The sequence below is a fragment of the Anabrus simplex genome, chromosome 6 (assembly GCF_040414725.1).
Source record: "Anabrus simplex isolate iqAnaSimp1 chromosome 6, ASM4041472v1, whole genome shotgun sequence".
Classification (NCBI taxonomy): Eukaryota; Metazoa; Arthropoda; class Insecta; order Orthoptera; family Tettigoniidae; genus Anabrus; species Anabrus simplex.
In genome coordinates this window covers 176,007,197-176,020,410 of record NC_090270.1, presented here as the reverse complement: position 1 = coordinate 176,020,410, position 13,214 = coordinate 176,007,197, and the positions used below count along the sequence as shown (strand labels likewise).

Here is a 13,214-nt window from a genome sequence, read left to right as displayed (position 1 = left end):
AGTGAGTAGCCCAGCATTGCCCTTGTAGTTTTAATGATCTCTACTTTTATTATGTCGACTGACATCTATAACTCTATGGAGAGTGGATGTAAGTGCCTTAGAAAAGAATACACGAAAACATGACCGAGTCTCGTTGAATCATACGAGCCTTCTGAGCAATGATCATTGTGCTGTTAAGAATATCATGCAATTGCAGCTGAATTATTCCCTCCTTTTATATCCCATGTAATCAGCTATAGGTTTAAAACAGTGCATTTGGGAATTACTCGTACATAAAATACGATGTTGTTAATTTCAAGTGTGCAGACTCCGACAGAGCAGTCGTTGTCAAGAAAGTTCGCAAATGAACGGCTTCTAACCGAGCGAGTTGGCTGCGTGGCTGTGGGCTTGCATTCGAGAGATAGTGTCTTCGCTTCCCACCGTAGGCAGCCCTGAAAATGGTTTCCCGTGGTTTCCCATTTTCACACCAGAGAAATGTGGGAATGTACCTTAATTTTGACTACGGCTGCTACCTTCGCAGTCCTAACCCTTTCTCATTCTCGCATCGCCGAAAACCTTCAATATATTAGTGCGACGTTAAAGAAGTAGAAAAGGAAACCGGGTTCGATCCTCGCTGAGGTCAATGGTTTTAGAGGGTGTTTAAATGCGATAACACCCTGTAACTTCCTGAAACTAAGTTAATGAACTGAGAGACAAAATTCTGACACTCATGCGTTCATTCACATCTGTAGCAAATTAACACACTGTGGTCGGAGGCCGTACGCCGTATGGGCTGTGCCCTGCAGGAATTGGAGGAAACGAAGCCCGCTCGGCGTGCGTTCTCTGGTTTTCATCGATCTTACTACGAAACAAACGTACTGTGTGCGTTCATCGGCACTGCAATGTAAGATTTGGTTCATACAGTTCTCGAAAAAAAAAAAAAACATAGATGGCAGCAAACTACAGCTCTACAAGTCATATTCTTCCTTTCAAATAGTTTCAGAGCTGTGTCGATTAGACAACAGTGTGCACGTAACGGCGGCCGTGCGTGAGCAACAGTGATTTGTACCAACTGAAGAGACCTAATAAATCACACGTAATATTTCTGTACTAATTATTACGTAGATTTATGTCTTGTACAAGCAATTCCGGCTGGTCTAAAAGCCAAATAAACCTATTATCAGGTATATTATATTACTTAAACTTATACGTTGAACTTATTAACAAAATTTAAAACCTTCTAATTTCAATCCACTATCATCATAGTAAGGGATCTATCAATTGTATTACGGTTTTACAGGTACGAAGTGGAGAGTATGAACTCAAATATAGTAAAATAAAAAAACCCAAGTTCAAAACTTTTATTTAAATATTAAATCCGAAATTAGTAAAAAATGGCCAGTGCGGAGGATTAAAATATAAGAAAGTAAGCAAGACCTCAATGTGGTAAGGGTCGTTGAACAAATAATAATAATAACAATAATCATAATAATAATATATAGAAATAACAAATAGATAGATAGATTGATTGATTGCGTGTGACCTCCGGAAAGGGCTGGTGCAAGGTCTTTCTATTTGACACCCATGGTGAAATGCGCGTCTGTGTGTGTGATGATGATGTAAATAAGGTATCGTATGGAGTGGGCGAAACCCGGTGTCGGTACATACTCTACTCCAGTCGAATAACAACCAAGAGGGCTGATCAAAGCTTAACATCTCCATTCGACGGACCACCATCCACAGCGTCACGTGCACTCTCACCATATGAACACTGAGGAGAACTGAACCCAGGCTTTTGGCTCGCAATTTCGCGATTATAAATTTTGTACCTTTCCTAATCTGCCGACCAATATTCTGATAAAACCTTTTGCTTTCAAAGGGAATCGAACTAGCTAACAACGTGTTCACAGCATAATGACTCGATGCCATAATAATCATGGCCACCATGGGTCTGATATAATAATAATAATAATAATAATAATAATAATAATAATAATAATACAGAAGGACCGAGAGGCGCAGACGGTAGAAGAGCTGCCCTTCTGGGACAAAAGACTTCGGGTTCGATTCTGGCTCAGTCCGGTGGTATTTGAAGCGCTCAAATATGTTAGCCGTGTATCGGAGGATTTATCCTGACGTGAGAAAATTCCTGAGGGAAAATATATTGGCACTTCCACGTCTGAAAATGCCGTAAAGGTAGTTAGTGAGACGTAAAACAAATACAATTAATAATAATAATATTAATAATAATAATAATAATAATAATAATATAAAAAGATAATTTATAATTTTGTGTGGCTATTTCTAACCGAGTGCAGCCCTCGTATAGCAGACCCTCCGATGAGGGTCGGCAGCATCTGCCATTTGTAGGTAACTGCGCGTTATTGTGGTGGAGGATAGTGTTGTGTGATGTGTGTGAGTTGCAGGGATGTTGGGTACAGCACAAACACCCAGCCCCCGAGCCATTGGAATTAACCAATTAAGGTTAAAATCCCCGACCCGGCCGGTAATCGAACCCGGTACCCTCTGAACCGAAGGCCAGTACGCTGACCGTTCAGCCAACGAGTCGGACAAAAAAATAACTACATACATATTGTACCCTTGTGATGGCATGTGTGGCAGTGGTCGTTCTGTAGACTTGCCTCGGCTCCTGACAAAAAATTCTACTCATCGCGTACGTAGAAACTAACCTCAGGGCTTATACGTCCATGTTCCGATGGGGGTTCCAAACAACTACTATGGGTCAAGCTAATCTACAATAACGTAGCCCAGACTGATTTAAAACCAAATGATAAAAGTTATTGACAATAAAAAATGAAATCAAACGAAATTCAATTCAACCGAAATGTGGCAAAATTGAAATGAATTTAATCCCGCTAACAGAGCGGAAATAATACATAGTAACCATGATTCTGAAGTGAAAGAAATCCTAAAGTTTAAACCAAAATCAAAAGTAAAACCATCACCTAACTGTACTTAGGAATAATTCAAAATCAACTTAAATTATATAATGAATTATCGTCAAAGAAAATGAAATACATTTTTTCCAACTGTTTCAAGAGTCTTAACACAATTAATTCTTAAGACCAAACATCATCAATGAAATTAGTTCATAACAGCGATAATTCAATTAATTCAAAATAGTTTGGTAACCTAGCATTGCAGAATATTAATCGTGCAAAACCATTTCGACCATGAACACTCTCTCTCATTTTTTAACATGCCGTAATTAATTTTAGTGATATTTTCTCACACACTGTTATCAAATGTCTTGGTTTTATCTTTCATGGCCGTCTTTAAATTGAATACAAATGACAGATTAATACCATTTATCAGCCATGAAGTGCCTTTGCTGGCGAGATGTAGTGTTTACAGTGCACTATGTCTTCTGGCATGGGCTATATCAAATTTGTTACTTTCATTGACCTGTCTCAGTCTAATCCTTGGCTTTGACAAAATGAAAGTGACTGAGGTATGAGTGATGCTAGTAATACCATTGCTTATGCAGCCAGTTCCTGTTATGAATGGTGTGAAAATATCGCTCATAGGATCGGTTGGTGCATGCATTTCAGTGGGCTTGGCAGACTGATATGTAATAGTAACGGCTGGCCCGGTGAGGAAAGGAACGGGAAACTACCTCACTCCTTGAATATTGAATTTTCACGACCGTATTGAAATGAAGCCGACTTTCAACCTATTAGGTCGTGTTACGTACATTTAGTTCGCGTTGAAGAGATGTTAAGTACAGAACAAAAATGGCCAACCAGACACCCGTGAGATCCGAACCCACAACCTCCCTATTTCGCGTCGGTTGCTCTACCAATTGAGCTATGGTGGCCTAGGCCATCTTTGTTCTGTTGGAAAGGATCTGAGCTACAGGTCTGGTACTACTACCATCACTAAGAGACCAAAGGTTAGAGAGCGGCGTGTTGGGTACAAACTTAAACATCAATGAAGCAGGGGTGAATTTATGAGATTCGTGAACCTCCGAGTTCAAAGCGAAGGCTAACCAATGCAGGGATGTGTCCCATCTGGAGTATTCGTCATGATGATAGGCAAGTAGAGCCGACCTCAGATTACGATTGACCCGTTCAGCCAGAGATGGTTGAGGATAGTATGCAGAAGTTGTTACATGTGAGATAGATAGATCAAAACAGAATTTACGGAAGTGATTGGAGGTGAAGGCTTTAGCATTATCAGAAACAATATATTGACATGGACCAAAAGAAGTGAAGATTGAATTTAAACAAGAAATGGTGGACTGAGCGGTAGCCAGCTTAGTCGGAAATAACCATGAGAATCTAGTGAAGCCATCTACACACACAAGGATGAACTTGTTGGCATTCCCCTTTGACTGGGGGAAGGGTCCTACGTAGTCGATGTAAAGACGTTCCATGGGGCGCGACGCTTGGTGAGAAGACGATAGGCCTAGCTTAGTGGACATGGTGGGTTTACTAAGCCAACAAGATTTACAAGCTTTAACCAACTCCCGGATTTCACCGTCCATACCTTTCCAAATGAACATTTCTCTGATCTTTTCTCTAGTTTTGAAGATACCTAAATCCCCCCTAATGGGGTCTCATGGTAGTACTTGAAGATCATAGGTACAAGAACGGCTGGAACCACAACTTTCATCTTGTGATCATGCCTCGACGGGCAACATAAAACACCATTCTTTAATACATAAGGGACGACATGTTCCCCAGAAGAAAGGGTTTCCATGATAGGGGCCAGCGTCGGATCTTCACGTTGATATTTTTCAAGATCCCTAAACAACATGGGAGCATCCGTTAGAATGGCATTAACCTCAGGTAGTATGGACTCGGGAGGGGAAGAACTATCAACCTGTTCAGGGGTCTCTACATCATTAGAAAACATACGGCTTAGTCCGTCAGCAACCACGTTTTCAGTTCCTCTTATATGCCTAACATCAAATTGGAAGGCAGAAATTCTGATGGCCCAGCGGGCTATGCGACCAGTGCGACGTGGCCTACCTAAGACCCAACTTAAGGCTTGGTTATCAGTCTCCAAGTCGAACTTGACATGTTCCAGATAGAGGCGGGACTTTTCTAGAGCAAACAAGACAGCCAAACCCTCAAGTTCATAGATGGATTACTTGGATTCTTGGGCCGATAATGTCCTAGATGCATAGGCGATGGGTCGCCTCCCTAGTTCAGTCTCTTGAAGAAGGACTGCAGCTACCGCCGACGACGACGCGTCGGTTTGGACGATGAATTTCTTAGAGAAATCGGGCATAGCGAGGACAGGGGCATTACAAAGGGCTAATTTGAGGTCTTCGAAAGCGGCTTGTTGAGAAGGCCCCCACTCAAATTTGACACCTTTCCTACGAAGTAAGTTCAAGGGTGCCGCTCTATTAGCGAAGTTAGGAATAAATTTTCTGAAGAAGTTCACCATGCCTATGAACCTGGCAATACCTTTGATGTCCTTGGGAGGTTTGAAATCACGGATGGCCTGTGTTCTAGAATGATCTACAGCGACACCATCGGGCGACACAACAAACCCTAGAAATGACATGGAAGGCTTAGCGAAGGCAACCTTGGACAACTTCACCGTTAACCCTGCCTTACGAAGGCTACTCAGGACCTCTTTCAGATGATCTAGATGTTCTTCAAAGGTGTCAGAAAATACGACGACATCATCAAGATAATGGTATAGATACTCAAATTTGATGTCGGAGAAGACCCTGTCTAGCAGTCTAGCCCGAAAGGCACGCGGTTGTATTCGTACAAGTTCCAATCGGTGGCAAACGCTGTAAGATGTTTAGATTCTTCCGCCAGAGGTATCTGGTTATAAGCCTGATTGAGGTCTAAGATGGTGAAGAATTTAGCCTTTCGAAACCATGAGAAACAAGAGTGAAGGTCTGGAAGGGGCACAGATTGTAACACCACCTTTCGATTGAGAGCCCTGTAATCAATCACAAGCCTGAAGCCACCTTGGGGTTTCGGAACAAGGAAAATAGGCGATGAATACGCCGACTTAGAGGGCCGAATTATACCATCCTTCAACATCTGATCTATAATTTCCTTCAAAGCCTTCATTTTAGAGGGAGATAATCTATAAGGAGGAAATCGAACAGGGATCGAATCCGTAACCTCAATCTTGTATTATATAAGGTCAGTAACACCGAGAGTATCAGAGAAAACCTCTGGAAACGACTGACACAACTTGTGAATACTATCAGCCTGCTCCTCAGATAGATGTCTAAGGTCTTACAACATCTCATCCTGGGTAGGCGAAACAGATGAACGTGATACAGAACTGCATGATAACAAGGGGATTTTGAAATTACTGACAAACTTGCTCTGAATGTCGAGCACTAGACCGGTGTGAGACATGAAATCGGCTCCCAATATAATGGGGCAAGACAAGTGCTTAGCCACAAACAGTTTTACTTTCCAAGTAAATTTAGAAATACGAATTTTAGCATTTAGAAAAACCTAAAATTTCTAATGGAGAGGAGTTTGCCGAAACACATTGAACCTAAGACGAACAATAATCAGGAAGTTTACAAACAGATTTCAATTGGGAGTACCACTCGGCCGAAATAATGGAACACACACTGCCCGAATCTAATAGAACAGTTACAGGCTCATTATTCAATTCAATTTTGAGAAATGGGACAGGTGCGGAAGAATCCGCCGCAATCTTAAGACATTCTTTGGGACATTCAAATGGGAATGTAGAACAGTTCTGATTTTTCCCTGAAGTTTCGTCGGATTTAACCGGGGCTGAGCCTTGAAAAGATGAATCTGCCGACTCAGCCGAAGCCACTACTCACTTCTGATTCTTGGTGGGAGTTGCACCAGAAGTTGAGCAGGAGGGGGTGCTGTTAGCATTAGGGCAGTTCTTGGCAATATGGGAAAAGGCGCCGCATTTAAAACAGCCTTGGGATGACCTTGCTCCATTCCTGGTCCCATTAGATTTGATCAACGGACACATATGACGCAGATGATCTGCCGACCCACAAGCATAACATTTGCGGTTTGGGGGAGTTCGGCGAGGTGGAGGCCGAAAATTACTAGAGGATGTAGGGGGTTCTTTCGCGACACGTAAGGTGTCGGCGTATCTAACTCCTTCCGCTGAGACAGCCATAGCCTCTAATTCGCAAAAGTTTGTGGACGCGACGCAAAACACAAGTAGGACCTGTAAGATGGTGAAATTCCTTCCACAATAGCCTGAACAATTTGATCTTCTGGAAAATGGAGAGCAAATACTCTAGTGTAGAACTTAATATCTTGGATGAAGTCTGCCAAGTTTTCATCCAACCGCTGTACTCTATACTAGTACTTCTGTATTAGAGATGACCTTGCCCTAGCCGGAATAAAGTTAGCTAACAAATGGGCGTGGAAGTCTTCAATAGATGATTGTTCAGCAATGGCTCTTACTATCTTGTCTGAAAGGACACCAATGGAATAAGGGTAAATAATTTGTAGGATTTGACACGGAGAAAGAGAAAAAACAAGAGCGTGATCCTGAAACTCAACGAAAAATCTTAGAAACGCAATAACATCACTGGTGGAATTGACGGAGAACTTCGAAATACCTCTGAGCAACATTGCTAAAGGATGGGGCAAACTGCTGAAGCCAGGTGACATAGTAGGTAGAGGCCTGAGTGGCGGAGAAGCTGATTCAGAAGGTGCATTATTCAAAGAGGTACGACGTTCAAACTCATTTTCTAATAGAGCAGAGGTTTGTTGAATTCCTGCTGATTTCCTATTTTCTTCTCCTTTAGAAGAGTCTTCCTCGCTAACTACGTTTACCGTAGCGGGTTGGTCGGTTTTGGGAGGGACTGTCCCAGTTAACAATAGACTAACCTTACTGGACAATGTGGAAAGGTTTTTGAGAAGAGCACTAGCCTCCTTCCCTTGAATGTCCTTCAACTTTAGAGACAACAGATCGTTAACTCTATTAGAAAAATGAAACAATCTAGCTTGCACACGTTTAAGTTGATTTGGAGAAGGATCATTTTCTTAAAAAAAAAACTAACTACGGATGCTAGCTCAGTAGTATTGTCAGTGATCGTGGAGAGAGAGTCGTCAATCTCTTTCTCTCCCAAAGTTGGGATGGAAATAGGCAAATCAAGGGACTCCTTAAGCTTGTTGGTATCTACCGCAACCGTGCCTCCAGATTGCACATTTCTAATTGTTAGTTCATAGATTAATTCCTCCTTGCGCAAATAGCCGGGATGGAGGACATCGCGAGGGCCGGGCATGATGACAGACACTTTACAAATTTAGAAAAATGGAAAAATTCCAGCGACGGAGAAAATTGTTAGAGTTCGGATCAAAAACAATGTTTAGCCGTCAAAAGGGACTAAATTGAGACCCATTCAACTACGCTCTGCTACCACTTGTTCCGAGGTATCTGTGGAACAGTAGAGGTGAAAGAAGGTGCGGGCTGGAATGGGTCTAAGTATAAGTCCGAAAGATGGATTTAAAATTTAAATAAAGGTTATATTTTTAAAACTTAACAATGGTGACATAGAATTTTGAGCGTACAACAAATAACAACAAGTTAAATCAGGTACACAAGTCCAAGATTAGATAAAAACTTAAACCAGTTTCCACTAGGGGAAATAACAAAATCAGGTACCAGAGTAGATTTACAAGAAAAGCCCGAGTTTCGCGGTCTTGCCAGTTCTGGGCTTCGTGCCCCAAGTTACAATTCCTGAGCCCTCAGCTCATAACCACAAATTACCAAAGGGCAGAAAACCCCTAATTACGTGGAGCATTTGCTCCCACCACGTAATGTCAAGCCTCCTAGAGGCACCTTCCAAAATACCAAAAAGAGCTGATCTGCTCTCAATTTTACCAGCCTATCAAAGGCCACAACAAACTTTACTTCCAACTGCCCTCAAGGCACACTTACAAAGAAACAGGGGTATTTGTACCCAACCTACAGGGCCTTCGCAAGAAGAAAAAAACATCAGGTTAAGTTACTGGCCCAAAGTACCGAAGGACTGGAGGCGTGAACTTGACTCCTAAATACACATTTTTTAAACCTAAGTGGCGCTAGGCCGATACACAGGGGCTAATCCCAAGCTAGGGAGGTGACTCGTATGAGAAACTTTAATACATTAAGGAAGAGAAGAAACGGTCACGAAAACGTAGTCACCTCAATTTTAAAATGAAGGGGAGCTCGAGAGGGTAAAGCACACTCTATCCCCGAATTAAAGTTCATGAAAACTGAAGTTTACCAGGAAAAGGGTTTACATGTTTAATAGTTTACATATTAAAGGTTTCGAACCTTCCCCGAGAGTTAAACTGCTGAACTAGCAAGAAATACAGATGTTAAAATGCCATTACCATGATGAAGAACGGCTGCCTGAAGAACGAGGAGCTTCCCGCCCCCTGCTACATGTTCACATACTGAGAAAGCTGTTATACGAGTGGCCCGGAGACAAGAAAATCAGCAGTTTTTATACCCTCGTGGAAAATTCGAGAACTTTCAGGAATGAGTAGACACACCCACTCAATTTTTATTGGTAGACTACAAGTTACACATGGAAATTCGAAGAAGAAAGCAATGATTGGAGGAAAATTAATTACAGAAATTACTGATTGGCTTAATTCAAAATAGGCGGAAGGAAAGGATTAATATTGCCAACCCACAAACCACAGAACAAAATTTAGTAAAAACAAAACTTATGAATACAACATTTCTCCAAGAAGGTTCATTCCTTTACACCATAGTGTATTACCATAGTTTTTGGTAGAGACATCTGTTAGAGAAAGTCCACACTTCTTGATCAATGAGAAACAAAAGCAAATCAAAAACACATAGTGACATCTTCTGATAACCCGTAGAGTTAGTTCGGTGGTAAAGTTCCGGGTTTCTCCAGTAGAGAAGTTTCAATTGGCGCAAGATTTGAACTTGCGTCGTAGAGGTGTACCGCCCGGTACAATAATAATAATAATAATAATAATAATAATAATAATAATAATAATAATAATAATAATAATAATAATAATAATAATAATGCCACGGTTCTTCGCTACTTGTAGGTTCGCAAGGTGCGAACTGATAGCCTATATAATGGGGATTTTCCTAGTACAGCGCGTTGTCCGAATATAAAGAGGAATGTGTTAAGACAAACACAAACACTCATACTCCGTGGCAGAATAATTAATTAAACGAGAATAAAATTTCTATCACAGGCAGGAAACGAACCCGGGACTCTCCGAAGCGAAGGCTGAGTGGACCCGTTCCAGCCCTTATACCACTTCTCAAATTTCGTAACAGAGCTGGGAATCGAACCCGGGCCTCCTCAGCTCATAGCATATGGATGTCTGCCTTGTACCCAAAGGCCTCCAAGTTGTTGTTTTTTTCTATTTGTTTTATGTCGCACCGACACAGATAGGTCTTATGGCGACGATAGGAATAGGAGAGGCCTAGGAATGGGAAGGAAGCGGCCGTGGCCTTAATTAAGGTACAGCCCCAGCATTTGCCTGGTGTGAAAATGGGAAACCACGGAAAACCATCCTCAGGGCTGCCGACAGTGGGGTTCGAACCCACTATCTCCCGGATGCAACCACACAGCTGCGCGCTCCTAACCGCACGGCCAACTCGCCCGGTGCCTCCAAGTTCGAACCCGGCCAGGTCAGGGATTTTTATATGTATGTAGGGGCTGATTCGATGCACGACACTAACATACAGACTAAGAAAGCAATGAAAAATCTACTTCACACATTATTACCTTCCACCTCCTTGCTTAGTGAGGAAAGGAAAAGTAGCTACACACGCATTGTAGTATGCCAGAATCAGCTAGACATATCTAGGTTACCATACAAAAATGAGAAACGACATGGCCGGCTTAACACACTGATATGTAATAGTATCTTCTCGCTCAATAAATAAAGCGATGATATTTCTCGCTAAAGACATTATATAAAATATATATAAATTAATCGCTACGTTTACAGAAGCGTAACACATAACACTGCTTGTATTTACTACGAACACGGTTAATGGTGTATACACGTCGATCATATTGAAGTAGTCCGGCTCCATGGCTAAATGGTTAGCGTGCTGGCCTTTGGTCACAGGGGTCCCGGGTTCGATTCCCGGCAGGGTCGGGAATTTTAACCATCATTGGTTAATTTCTCTGGCATGGGGGCTGGGTGTATGTGTCGTCTTCATCATCATTTCATCTTCATCATGACGCGCAGGTCGCCTAAGGACGTCAAATCGAAAGACCTGCACCTGGCGAGCCGAACATGTCCTCGGACACTCCCGGCACTAAACGCCATACGCCATTTCATTTCATATGAAGTAATTTTACACATGACACTTACCTTAGTTAACATAATATAAACTTAGAAGAAAACTAAATTACTTCACTCTTTATTCCTCCAACCCCTTACTTAGTGAGGAAAGCAACAGTAGATACACCCGCATTGCAGTATACCAGAATCAGCTAGACTTAAATAGGTTACTATACATAATTGAGAAACGGCACAGCAGGCTTAACACACTGATATGTAATAGCATCTCCTAGCTCAGTGAAGAAAGCGACCATAGCTCTCGCTATAGACATTGTATATAATATAAGTTCATAAATAAATTTGTACGGGGTCCGCGGTCTGTAATTTCGTTTGCTTTGCCAATTCCTCAGATATTTATCCGTTTTAGGTCAACTCAAGACCGTATCAGTTGTTCTTATTTTTCGTGTCTGTTTGTCTGGCTGTTCCACCATCACGGCGAAACAGCTGCATAGATCTCAACCAAATTTCATATTTAGAGTATACTCATCCTGAGCAATGTGATGATATGCATATGACTTAAAAATCTCTGAATAGACGGGGGGTTTATACTAAAACCAGAACGGTTTTCTTCCATTTTCTCTTATACTATTGATTTTCTGTAAAATCCATGGACTATATGTGATACGCCCCTTCATTATATACAACTTTTGTTATGTACATAATTTCGCTTACTCTTCAAATGACGGAGAATGACTATTTTTACGGGTCTCATGCTCTGCATTGAGTGACCGACAGACCGACAACGAACCTGCAGGTTACCATGGCAACGTCTCTGACTGCTTGCCAGCAGGGAAGTGACGTATTGCCATTTTCGTCATCATCCCTGTAAACTCGTGGTTGTTCCTTGGGTAGAAAGCAAGACAGACGCCAATCGGCCATTCTGCGGTATATTGGCGGAATACCGTTGGAGGTTACAATCGTCCTCGAATACCACTAAGGGACGTTGTTAATATTTGAACAGTACCGCGGAATGTAGCCCATTATTTCACACCGTAAGGTGTTTTCTAGCATTTTGTATAATTTTTACTGTATTTTTATTCTATTTCTGTTTTCCACTTTAATTTCATGCCTCTGCCTTGCCTCTTTGGGCTTAAGTAATAACACCATAACTATTTTTCTTATCTGCTTACCTAAGAATCCCTGCACCTAAATTTCTCCTCTGTTACCGCCTTCTTATATTCGTAACTCCGGCCATCACAATTTACTAAGGGGCATTCTATTTTGAAATACATCCACTTGGTGTTTACTTATTTGTCCTATACGACTGTCCTCAGTTATAGTCGTATTTGCTATTAATTTCAACTTCCATAACTTTAATACTTTCTTCCTTAATTACTCCGTATGTATGTGAGTGCTAATCCCGAAATCTGGGCACTCTTTTCTTTGAGGAAGAATTCCAAGCTGTTCAACTGTATAACTTTTGGCGCCGGAGAATATCGAAATATGGTTACAATTTTAACGACGGTGCAGACCTTCGTTTTGGGATAATTGGTGGCTATATGGTAAGTCGTATCACAAAACAGATAGCACAATCGCCGTTCAATTTGGAGACATCTATAACTTTGGTCGTATGACTTAATGTCGTGTGTCGATTGTTGATACGTTAGATAGCACAGCACTTCTCGATTATAACCAAATCTCTCCAGCTCGATTTTGACTGGCATTAGGAACAGGGGCCTGCAGTTATAATGAAAACTCTCCCTATTTGGTGAATGGGAGTTGCCAAGTGAGCCTGGCGTTATAGTAATAGAAATTCCGGAACCCGATTGTGATTGATAGTAATAAATGTGGCCTGCAATTATCAAGAAAATTTCCCCAATGTCTACCTTGTATGTATGTTGTACCTCTCCAAGGCATCAGTACATGAACCAGTTACCATTGTTCATAAATATGACGTTAGAATGGAGCACCATCGGTGAGCCTCGAACTCAGCCCGGTTGTCGAAGCCTC

At 41.6% G+C, this 13,214-nt stretch overlaps 2 protein-coding genes across 2 annotated transcripts in view; both read left to right on the top strand.

Annotated features, from left to right (window-relative positions):
* The window catches only part of LOC136876268 (inactive pancreatic lipase-related protein 1-like), a 343,437-nt gene that overhangs the window by 136,883 nt on the left and 193,340 nt on the right, over window positions 1-13,214 (top strand). The gene's annotated exons all lie outside the window — the stretch shown is intronic.
* The window catches only part of LOC136876267 (uncharacterized), a 136,021-nt gene that overhangs the window by 731 nt on the left and 122,076 nt on the right, over window positions 1-13,214 (top strand).